At 37.3% G+C, this 11,563-nt stretch overlaps 1 long non-coding RNA gene across 6 annotated transcripts; it reads right to left on the bottom strand.

Moving 5' to 3' along the window:
* Positions 1–2,235: 2,235 nt before the first annotated feature.
* Positions 2,236–9,579, bottom strand: LOC137253141 (uncharacterized). 6 transcript variants are annotated; one of them, XR_010953740.1, is made up of 5 exons: positions 9,252–9,579; positions 8,683–9,093; positions 8,380–8,610; positions 3,129–3,309; positions 2,236–3,058 (listed from the first exon to the last, which is right to left on the bottom strand). It is a non-coding gene; the product is annotated as an uncharacterized lncRNA (long non-coding RNA). The 6 variants fall into 6 exon arrangements; XR_010953744.1 differs by having other exon boundaries at positions 8,683–8,852; positions 9,252–9,575; XR_010953741.1 differs by having other exon boundaries at positions 8,683–8,856; positions 9,252–9,574.
* Positions 9,580–11,563: the final 1,984 nt, after the last annotated feature.

The following is an 11,563-nucleotide window of genomic DNA, read 5'->3' as shown; positions in this document are numbered from 1 at the left end:
TTGCTTTTTATTTACTTTATTTCATTACGTTTTTAATTTTGTACGTGATAAAAGCATACGCGTTTCTTATTTGTTTAAAATAAATAGTTTTATAAGAATTCGACTTCAGAATGTTCAATTTAAATTCAGAAAATAACAAAACAATAGAATAGCGCTTTCCTTATGCGGAAACACATTTAAAAATGAATCACCACTAACTACTATTATTTTTCGCGTATCAATTTTTTGAGTGCGTCCCATACATTCCGACAGCTTTTGGTATTTTTTAATATTATTTTCAATTTTTTTTCTTTTAGCATGGAGCTTTGAAATGCTCTCTTTTTCACTTTTCAAACTTATTTTTTATATGGTTTTCGTCGGTTGAAAATGGCGGAATTTAAAAAATAACAAAACAACCGTGATAATCATTTGATTGTCATATGACAGTCAGTAGTGACAACATGATTAAATCGGGTAAACTGTTCTCGCATGCATAAAATTCCGTTGAGAATTATGTATCTGTCTCACATGCATAATGGTATCTGCTGTATGTTCTTTTGTTCTGTACCAGGTGTCCGAAGCTTTCCCCGTTTGAGTCCTTTTTCATGATTATAGGCTTTCGTTGGGAACATGCGGACATGCGTGAGCGATTAAAGGAACATACATAAATTTGAGTATCAATGTTTACGTCATCGCAGGATCAGCATCATTGTAAATTTTACCAAGTAGCGCAACTAACAGCTGATCGGTGAAAATTCGCACATTCACACGCACAGTTCTCGACTCAGTTTCAAAACAAAACTTTAGATTATTTAATTCAAATTTTAAGGTGGGACAATCCTTACAAATTTATGCATACAGAATATATATGGCGTTTTTGTTGTTATTAAAACAATAGTTTTATTTATATTAAAGCTTTTATCATTTTTTTTTTAACTTTGAAAAAACTCCGAACACCATTCCTTCACTATATGACATTCGACTGCCTAGTCCACTGCCTTCCACTCTATTCGCAACATAACCTCTACTTAAGCTGCCAAACTATATAGTAAACAATGATCAGCATTGTCAATTACCCTACAAGACAGGTACCCGTTCCCTAATCGATTACTTAATCGTCATCAATAACTTGTTCACCAATTATCGTCTTAATGACTTTTACATTGCTGTCGTGAAAAAGGTAACGCATGTGCTCTCTCAAAATAGTGTACGTGTGACTCTCTTTCTCGCTCTTACCTATTGTGTTTTCGACATTCCTTCTCGCCGATGTTATTTACATTTTTAAGTTACTTCATCAGTTATGTTTTCGTTATCGCTAACCAAAACATATGCAACAACAACAATACGGGTAACTGGTCTATCGGTTACCCGTATCGGTTACCTTCTGTCAAATCGCTTTTTCTATGAATGAAACGCGTCCTTTATGTTCAGATAATATTTAATTATAAATTATTCATATATACAATGTTTTTTTAGAATTTAAATTATTGCCTTATTACTCTAGCGAACTTTACATATGTGAATTTTTCTATTTATAAACTATATAAATACATTAACGTCTATTCATAGTCGTGCCCTTTCCGAAACCTTGTTTTGAAGTTCTTATTTTTCCTGCGCTGGTAGTGTTGCTCATCAGTTTGCAGTCATATTAGTTTGGTAGGTATAGTAACATCAGACGTAGGGAAATTAGGAAGCATGTCAGGAGTATCACCAGAATCCAAAGAAGCATGGTGATTCGTCACCTCCGTTTTCTTCCATATCCGGATTCATTCCATACTAGTAATTATAAATATCTTGTAGATGCCACATAGGTGTAACCATACCCTCAAGATATTTCCGTTCAAATCTTGTGGTGTACACGTAAACTTGTATTTGTTATAAATTATTCACCACATTCTAAACATAGAAAAGATGTATTAAGTGTTTGCGTAAATACCATTGTGATTACAATATGGACAAACATTCAATTCTAAACTTTTCGTTGTTACATCAATTGTTTCAGCGTGTTGTACACGTAAATAAAAATTCATACTTGAATGTATTTTCGTCTTCCAATCGCATAATTTACATTTTAAATAATGACTATTAGGCATATGAGAAATCTCATGGTCCAATAATTTGTTGAAGCTTGGTGTAGCTGCTTGAATAACACAAAATTTACATTTTGCACCACGTTCGTTATATTTAAATTGTAAATGTTCTGGTTTCTCTACACGATGCATAAAGTTTAGATGCTTTTTCCAACAATGTGCTGAATTTATTTGAAATACATACATTGGGCATTGTCTCATGATAAATTTTCCATAAATATACTGAGCCTCTTTATGTAGGCTCTTTTCTTAACATCTAATTCTGGCCGTACAGGATATGACAGTTTTGCTTCAGGTTATAATCCACACTCATACTATTTTCAGATTCTGTTTCATAATTTTCATCATTTTCAACATTGGACTTTGCATCAACATCATTATCATCATCGTCATTTTTTGATAACTCTGTTTCAAGCTTCATATTTATCAAAGGTTCATCTTCCTTAGTATTAGAATTAGAAACATTGTCATCTTCGGTTAAGTTTTTATCAAGTTTAGCTTTTTTCCTAGGTTTAAATTCTTTACTATCCGTACTAGAATTAATACCATCATCAACATTTTTCGTGGTCTGTTTGAGTTTTTAAATTTGCCAATGGTTCGCCTTTATCAGTATTAGAATCAGAATGGCCTTGGCCATCTTCACCGTGTTGCAAAGTAGGCGACACATGTTGGTGTTGATGTTTGCGCATATTGCGGATATGTTGGTGGTTCACTAGTCATTAATTGTTTAGAAGTTTCAACTTGTTGCGTTTGTTGTTGTTGTTGCTGGCTGATGATGTGGTGTTAACGTTTGTTGTACAATTTATTCGGCTGATTGCACATATTGTTGGTGTGTTATAGTGCTGGAAATCCTTCCGATATTGAAAGTCCTTGATTAGTGTAATCCCCACGTAGTGAACTACTCCTGTGACCGCGTCCGCGGTAACTATTACATCTGAAGGCGCTTAAGTTACAGGCATAGCTGACATCGCTTATATAACAGGTTGACTCTAAAGTAAAAACCAAAACAAAATATTAGAATCAGTGTTTATGAATAACATATTTAAAATAAGCTCTTACAACAACGTGATCGGTGGCTACATCCCCGTGAAAGTAGTGTGGTGTTCCTCCTTGTATAAACGTAGATACTGGATGTGCTCAACCGTGCAGTTTTCTTCTAATTTGAGCAAATGTATGTTCTTACAGCCACAGCTGGAATATTTGGGATATTTCTATCCTCACATCGTCAAAATCAAATTACCTAGAATGAAAAAGAAACTCATATCAGTAAGAATAGATTAAAAGTTTTTAATATAAGCCGAAAAGTGTTCCATAAATAGGGCTCCACACATAGCTCTTTTCCAAAGGCACAAGAGAAATTTCAGATAACTAGAATCAGGACCTGGTAAAGTAACTTCAAAGGCGATTTAGTCGCCACTACTTCGTATGCGCATTTCTCTACGCTCCCTTTCGGCATGCATCATCAATTTCGTCATTACTATAAAAGCCCTCTTGCTCACAGCAATCCAACAATCTATTTGTCCGCAAATTCGTGGAACTAAATTCCTAATGGAAGGTTCCTCTCCAAAAACTCTGTTTACAGACAGTCTTTCGCTGTGAAAACGAGGGCAGTGAAATATTACATGTTCTGCGCCTTCCAATTCGGACGGACAGCTTGGACAGAAAGGATCCTCCTCTATCCCACGCTTATGTAGATATTCCTTCAAGCCACCGTGCCCGCTCAATATCTGTGTGAGATGGTAATTTAGTTTGCCGTGTTTTCGCTCGTACCATTCCGCTATATTCCGGACTAGCATGAAGGTTCAGCGCTCTTTTCTCGAATCTTCCCGCCGTTCTTGCCACCTAACTATTGTTCGTGACCTTGCGGTTTTCTTAGCATCTTCAGATGGTCGGCTGAATCCAATGCCATACAGATCGGCCATTTCACCTGAGAGTAGATCTACTGGGATTTTCCTGGATAAAACATGGATCGCGTCGTCGGAACAGCACATGCTATTCGTATAGCAGTAATGCGGTAGGCTGCTAGTATATCTTTTTGGTGGACCATTTTAGATCTGTGCCATACTGGTGCTGCATATAATATTATAGAGCTGGTTACGTTGGATAATCGCTGACGGGTAGCTTCGCTTGGGCCGCCGATGTTGGGCATTATTCGCGTTAGGGTTCCACTAACTCTAGAAACTTTGTCCCCCACCGCCCTGAAGTGCTCCCTAAAAGTTAGTTTTGAGTCAATGATTACTCCTAGATATTTCAAGGAGGGCTTTGAATTTATTTGAAAATCTCCTATGGTTAGGACCAACTCATCCACAGTCCGCTTTGAGCTCATCAGAACCACTTCTGTCTTATTGCTAGCCATCTCCAGCCCCGTGTTCGTCAACCATTCCTCTATTCTTCCCATGGCGTCATTACATAATGCTTGGAGCAGATCAAGTTTCTTGGCCACTGCTACTACGACAATATCATCTGCATAGCCGACAATTTCCGTGCCTCCGGGAAGGTGGTTTTGTAGCACCCCGCCATACACCGCATTTCAAAGAGTTGGACCTAGAACAGATCCCTATCTAATCTATCTATCTATCAAATTATTCGGAGCAGGTACGGAACTTGTCTTGGGACACCCAAAGTGCACCCACGCTTCTCATGGCTCCAGCGGGTTAGCGGCTTCCTAGAACTTAAGCCACTTGCTGCTTCTAGATCTGACATCTGTCAGCTGGAGTCTTAGCCCGGCAAGCGCAGGGCACGAGCACAGAATGAAATCGATCGCTTCCTCCTCCAACTCGCACTTCCTACATCTGCTATCACTGACCAAGCCTAATTTAAAGGCATGTGACGCCAGAAGGCAGTATCCAGTAAGAATACCCGTCATGAGTCTAGTCTACAGTTTAATGATAACAAAAATATAAGAATCAGTGTTTATGAATAACATATTTTAATTAATCTCTTACAACAACCTGATCGGTGGCTACATCGCCATGTAGGTAGTGTGGTGTTCCACCTTGTATAAACGTAGGTACTGTATGTGCTCAACCGTGCAAATTGACATTAGCAGTAACATTATTTACATAAACATAGCTTGGTATTTGTGAAGGCCTCAATATAGCATACATTGGTCCAGTTCGGTGTGCACCAGCCACTGGTACAAACACTTTTGAATGCATAGCTTTCATATAGGATGGATGTCCAGCAGTGCTCCGGTTGTGCCAATATGTAATGGGCTGCTCCGTCTCTTGGTACGGCTGTATAGGTATAGGCGGGTGCAATGTATTACTAGGCTCAAGATCGGAAGGTACATAGATGGCTCGAAGACGCCAGAGGGGATTGGAGCCAGAGTTTTCGGACCCAGAACCAAAATATCAGTAACTCTAAAAGCACATCCGAGCATTTTCGAGCGGAAGTATTCGCCATAAGTTAGTGCGCTAAGCTGAACCTTTAGCGCTGATACCCCAAAGAAACAATTGCCATACTCAGTCAGGCAGTCAGGTTCCACTAAAGGCACTTGCGGCGTTCGAAATAAAGTCAGCACTTGTCCTTCAGTGCGTAGAAAAGCTGAATCAATTAGGAGCACACAACGTAGTACTGTTGGCCTGGGTCCTAGGCCACAGGGGAGTGGAGGGCAATGAGCAGGCGGACTCCATGTTTAATTTGTTGCGTCTCTCCCACAAATTGTCAACCCCCCAGCAGATCCTTGCAGCGGGTCTGCGCCATACTCTCCTCTTCCGGGAAGGTATCGACCCCAATCCGGGTCCTTCTCCTGACCCCAGTACTGAGAAATGGGTTTGCTGCGTTTGCCGGAAAAGAATCTTTTTAGGACGGTCATATATATAAGGGCCTGAAATATTTCAATGAACTTCCTAATCACATAAAAAGTAGTAATAACTTCAATACTTTTAAAAAAAGTTTATTGGAGCATTGTAAAACCCTTCCAATAAGATAGTTTTTTTTTTCTTTTATTTTTTTACATGATATACCGATACTGGAGCGCGAAAAGGGAATGGTAATAATGGTAGCAGCAAAATACAATGCATCCGGCCCTAAGGAAAAGAAAATCGGTCGCCACCTGTAACTCCAGACAGTTCCAACAACTAATTTCGCTGGAATTCGGTATTTCCAGCTGGTATTTACTGTTGCTGATCGGAATCATTCGCATTCCGACAGCATAAATATAACAATAAAATTATATAATGTGTAACAAAAATAACGAGGGGGATTGGAAACACGTCCTTTTCAACCTCCCATTATATGTTGAGCTGTGCTAATCGGAATCTTCATGCATTCCGACAGCGTCTTTACTAAACAAAGTTGAGGGGTGATTGGATACACTTATTTTCAATTTCCAACATCCAAAGACATGTTTAGCTTCATTGATCGGAGACTAATACATTCCGAAAGCTTAAAATACACATATAATTGAAAAATATAAGTTCCAAATTTTGTTGCCTTAAGCTGGGAGCACTGGAGGATTGGAAACGCGTCCTTTCCAACCTTCCTTTAATGAGTGGCTCCCAGACTCGTCCCTCTGTCACGCTAGTAAATATGCTGATCGGAATCACATGGCATTCCAACAGCATATTCAATAGAAATAAGTCATTATAACAATGAATTGTACTTAGTAGTTTAAGTTTTGGGCCTAAACAGCCGTAATAATAAATAAATTAAATTAAAAAAATAAATACTCTTGTCAGTGTTTCACGTGCAAGGGATGGTTGCATCGGACAGGTTGCTCTGGGCTAGATTCCAAAATCCAGCGTCCTCGTAACTTTTATAAATCTTTTGTGGCTCTTGTTGTTCACGGCCTCATTACATTATGAGGAAATACGGCACCTGAGAACACAGCCGTTTGAAGCTAAAAAACACAAGCATGTCTTCAGTGAACTCCACAAACAGCGTCGCACCTCTATGCCGGTGATTCCTGTACTCAAAGAACAAAACTAGCAGAGGAGGAACGCACTCTCCCTAGGGAAACGAGAGTAGTCACTCTAGCCCAACTTCGAGCTGGATAACGTAACAGGTTAAACTCTTACCTATCCACAATCAACCCCGACATACAAAACATTGTCCTGCTTGTAATGTGTCCCCACATGTCACCAACCATCTCTTTAACTGTATTGTGCAACCAACGCCTCTAACACTCCTCTCATTATGGCCCACCCCTGTTGAAACAGAAAGTTTCTTTGGACTCCCGTTAGAGGACATTGATGACAATTTGTGATCGGTCGCACCTATTGGATGGGGCGAAGCACTGCTACTACAACAACAACAGGCGGACAACACGGTAAGAGAGGCAGCAACTGCATGACCCATCGATCCCGAGCCGTTCCTGCCAGTTGGCCCACAGGGGCATCTATTAGTAGAAGAAAGGGAAATAGGGAAGAACACTGGCGCAATATGCCAGGCCTGAGTCAATCTAAGTTACTGTTAGGGGGTTACAGGACAACTCGATATAGGGCATTAATAGGCCTCTCAAAAAGATAACCTAAGAACCCCAACGGCAATTCTTACAATACACTGTAGACTGAACAGTCACATGCAAAAGCTGTGTATAGTATCGAACAACACATACCGATTTTGTGATGGATCAGCAGACGGTGGACCATATCCTTCTAGATTGCGGCGCAATTTCAAGACGTAGGGCTAAGTTTATGGGCTCACCATGGCCAGAGCATTCCCACATTTAATCCCTCAAGCAAAGAACACTGCTGGGGTTCATCAAGGAAGTCGGCTAGGATGAGGTGCTGTGAAGATGTGCAAGTCACTGTGCAATCCTCAATAAATGATCTATCTACGTTCGGGTAACAAGCACCATTGTGGTACTAGCCCCACCATCTCGGGAACTATTGATATGACTACATTAAACCTTCTAGGGATTGAATATTAATAATGCCGGCAATGCGAAAGTCTGCTAAAATGCACCATTCTCCATGGAATGCTCGATATATAACTTTCCACGTTTTGAAACAGTGATGAAAAGAGCAAAATTTACAATAATTTTAACTGGCTGTGGGTAGTAAGGTGTTGATGTCCTCTCTTAACGCAATGTAATGACAACTGCGATGCAGGGGAAATGACAAAAATCTTGCAAATCTACTGATAATAATTCATTTTTCCTCCCCTTCTATGCAGTTCTATGCATACATACATATGTATTTTTCTCTCCAAATGCTAATTAAAAAAATTAATTGGTTTTCACATGAACTTCGAACTCTGTCGTATTTGCATTCTTCAGTTGATTATCAACAAAAGCATGACAAATTATCACTAAAAAATTCATACATGTTGCTTATATATTTAATATGGTAGCCAATTTACTTACCCTTTCTGGTGCGATGATTCCTGGACAATCGGGCCTGACTAGACGCGATTTTTTTTGCCTTAAGAGAGCGTGCTTAACGCGAACCCTATCATGTTATGGCACAACTTTGGTGATGCAAAAAATCAAAGACATTTCTGCTTCTAATGCTTCTAGGATAGCAGCAGCAGCTCCCGGTGGCACCACATAAATAACAGTTGCAGGCCGATCAGTTGCCTTTTTTGCTCCGGCTACCTATTCAATTTTAATTCACATTACATTATCTACTATTGCAATTTTTAATCACTACAAATCAATATAAATTACCGAAGCAAATACTGGCAAACCAAGATGCGTAGTTCCAGCCTTTTTTAGGGAAATACATCCAACCAGTTTGGTACCGTATTCCAAAGCATGTTGCTTGTAAAGTACCTTGTTTTTGTAGATTTCCTTTGATTTTGGCATATTCTGAGCTGAATCGCAACCCGGCGGAGATGCTATCTATTAGAATAATATAACATTTTTTTTATTATTTAAAAATGCACATACGTATGAATGAAAATCAGAAAGTAAATAATGTTGTTGTTGTTGTAGCGATAAGGACACTCCCCGTTATGGACTTTGGTGGTCCTTTGCCGGATGCAGATCGGGTACGTTCCGGGAACCATTAAGGTACTAGCCCGACCATATCGGGAGCGATTTAGTTGACATAAAACCTTGTAGGCCATCCCGTCGATTCTATACAACTTAATATGGTAACGATTTAAAAGACGGTGCACCACCCAATTTTTATCAAAAATTATCAAACGTGGAATCAAAAGACGCGCTTCGAGCTCCGTTTTTATTATTATTTGATATTTTTAAATTAGGTGGTGTACCGTCTTGTAAAACTTTACCCTTAATATTATTTTGGGCGAAGGCCGCCAACGCAAAAAGATGGTCTCTGCAACAATATTCTTAATTTCCGTCACATGTCACAACTCAAATTAACTTAATGTTATTTTGGGCGAAGGTCGCCAACGCAAAAAGGTGTTCTCTGCAACAAAATTTTTAATTTCCGTCACATGTCACAACTAAAAGCACAAGATATTTTTCGTTGTAAACAATTTATATTTTTTTTGCGTTTCAATTTTTCCGGAATAATTAATGAACTGTCATTTCGATGACAGCATGAAACGTCGATGTGTTAGTGGAGAGCGAAAAAAGCTTTGAATGTGTGGGTGAACTGGTTACCTCCGTCTTGTAGGGTACAAGTGTGAGTGATTAGTAAAACTATCAGCGTTTCTTGTTGGAACATACCCTGCAAAAACGCTCCACGTCATCTGACTAGCCATTTTACCGTCATTGTGCGGTCACGCCCCTTGTTAAATTTTAGTCACGTTTGTATTAGCGAGAGTAGATTTTTTACACTTTTTTCCCATTTCGTACCTATTTATGTGATTGTGCATTCTGCTCCCACTTATAGGATGTGAGCATAGCACTGTTCTGCTCACACACGTCACAATGCGCGTCAATTTTTCGGTCATTTCACCATTTATATAACCGCCATATAACTTGAATTTTACCTCCCGATTTACGTTCCCTGGAGCAGCCACATGAATAAAATATCAACCAAAAAAGTTGAATTTTTAATATTTATTTTTAATTATAATAACCAAACATAACATATAATATAAACATTTATTTAAAACATATCATTAGATTTAGTAATTTTTTCCAAATAAAGATTATATATGAGGCGCCTAGATGCAAAACCAGACATTTTAAAATAATATTTAAATTGCGACAATATTGCATCGCCTGGCAACATTCTAAAAACCCGTATTAAAAATGCATAACAATTTTCATTCATAACAAATTTAAAAATTTTTTGTGCTTTTTCTAAGTTTTACATATTATGGATTCATCTGGTTTTGCACCTTGGAGCCTCATATATACATGAAATTGCAACTTAAATTAATACATTTAATATAAAAAAGAAGTAAATACTTTAATAATAACATAAAAATATATTAATTGCCTTGAGCTATATTGCTGCAGCAGCTAACTTTATATTTGGAAAATTCAGAAGTGTGTTATATTCATGTAAAATTTGAGTTGTTTCCATAGTTTCGAATAAAAAATTTGATTATTTGAATCAATTTAAGTCTACAACTTAAAGCTAAGTAGAAATTTTGATAAGATTTACTCTTTTTTCAGATCAAGAATATTAAAAGGTGTCGTGGAATCCGATTGCTGTCGTAATTGAATTTGAAAGTAATAAAATAAAGTAAAATATGAACTAATCATTCAAGTAATAATTCTACAACCCTTAGCAGGAGTATTGATTGGTTCCAAGTCTAATTCCAACAGCAATCGTACCACGACATACTTTATTATATATGTACATGACATTGTAACTTAAATTAATACAGTTCATATAAAAAAGAAGTAAGTACTTTAATAATAACATAAACTCGCTTAATTGGTTTTCGTTTTCCAATTGAAATCTTTTCCAAGCGAACAGAAAAAAATTTTAAGCTTTAGAAAAAACTCCAATTATTTGAATCAATTTAAATCTACAACTTAAAGCTAATTAGAAATTCAGATTAGATCTACTCTTTTTTTTTCAGATCAAGAATATTCAAAGGTGTCGTGGAATCCGATTGCTGTCGTAATTGAATTTGAAAGTAATAAAGTAAAGTAAAATATGAATTAAAAAATGTAGGACTAGTAATTGAGTCACACTTATTATTGTTCTAAATATAATCATTCCAGCAATAATTTTGCAACCCTTAGCAGAAGTATTGATTGGTTTCAAATCTAATTCCAACAACAATCGTACCATGACATACTTTATTATATATTTACATGAAATTGTAACTTAAATTAATACAGTTCATATAAAAAAGAAGTAAGTACTTTAATAATAATATAAACTCGCTTAATTGGTTTTGTTTTCCAATTGAAATCTTTTCCAAGCGAACAGAAAATAATTTTAAGCTTTAAAAAAAAACTCTAATTATTTGTATCAATTCAAATCTAAAACTTAAAGCTAATTATTCAAGAATATTCAAAGTTGTCGTGGAATCCGATTGCTGTCGTAATTGAATTTGAAAGTAATAAAGTAAAGTAAAATATGAATTTAAAAATGTAGGACTGGTAATTGAGTCAGATTCATTATTGTTCTAAATCTAATCATTCCAGCAATAATTCTGCAACCCTTAGC

This window comes from Eurosta solidaginis, chromosome 5 (genome assembly GCF_040869045.1).
Source record: "Eurosta solidaginis isolate ZX-2024a chromosome 5, ASM4086904v1, whole genome shotgun sequence".
In the NCBI taxonomy this organism is placed as follows: Eukaryota; Metazoa; Arthropoda; class Insecta; order Diptera; family Tephritidae; genus Eurosta; species Eurosta solidaginis.
The sequence above is the reverse complement of the archived record's forward strand: the minus strand, read 5'-3'. Positions and strand labels throughout refer to the sequence as shown.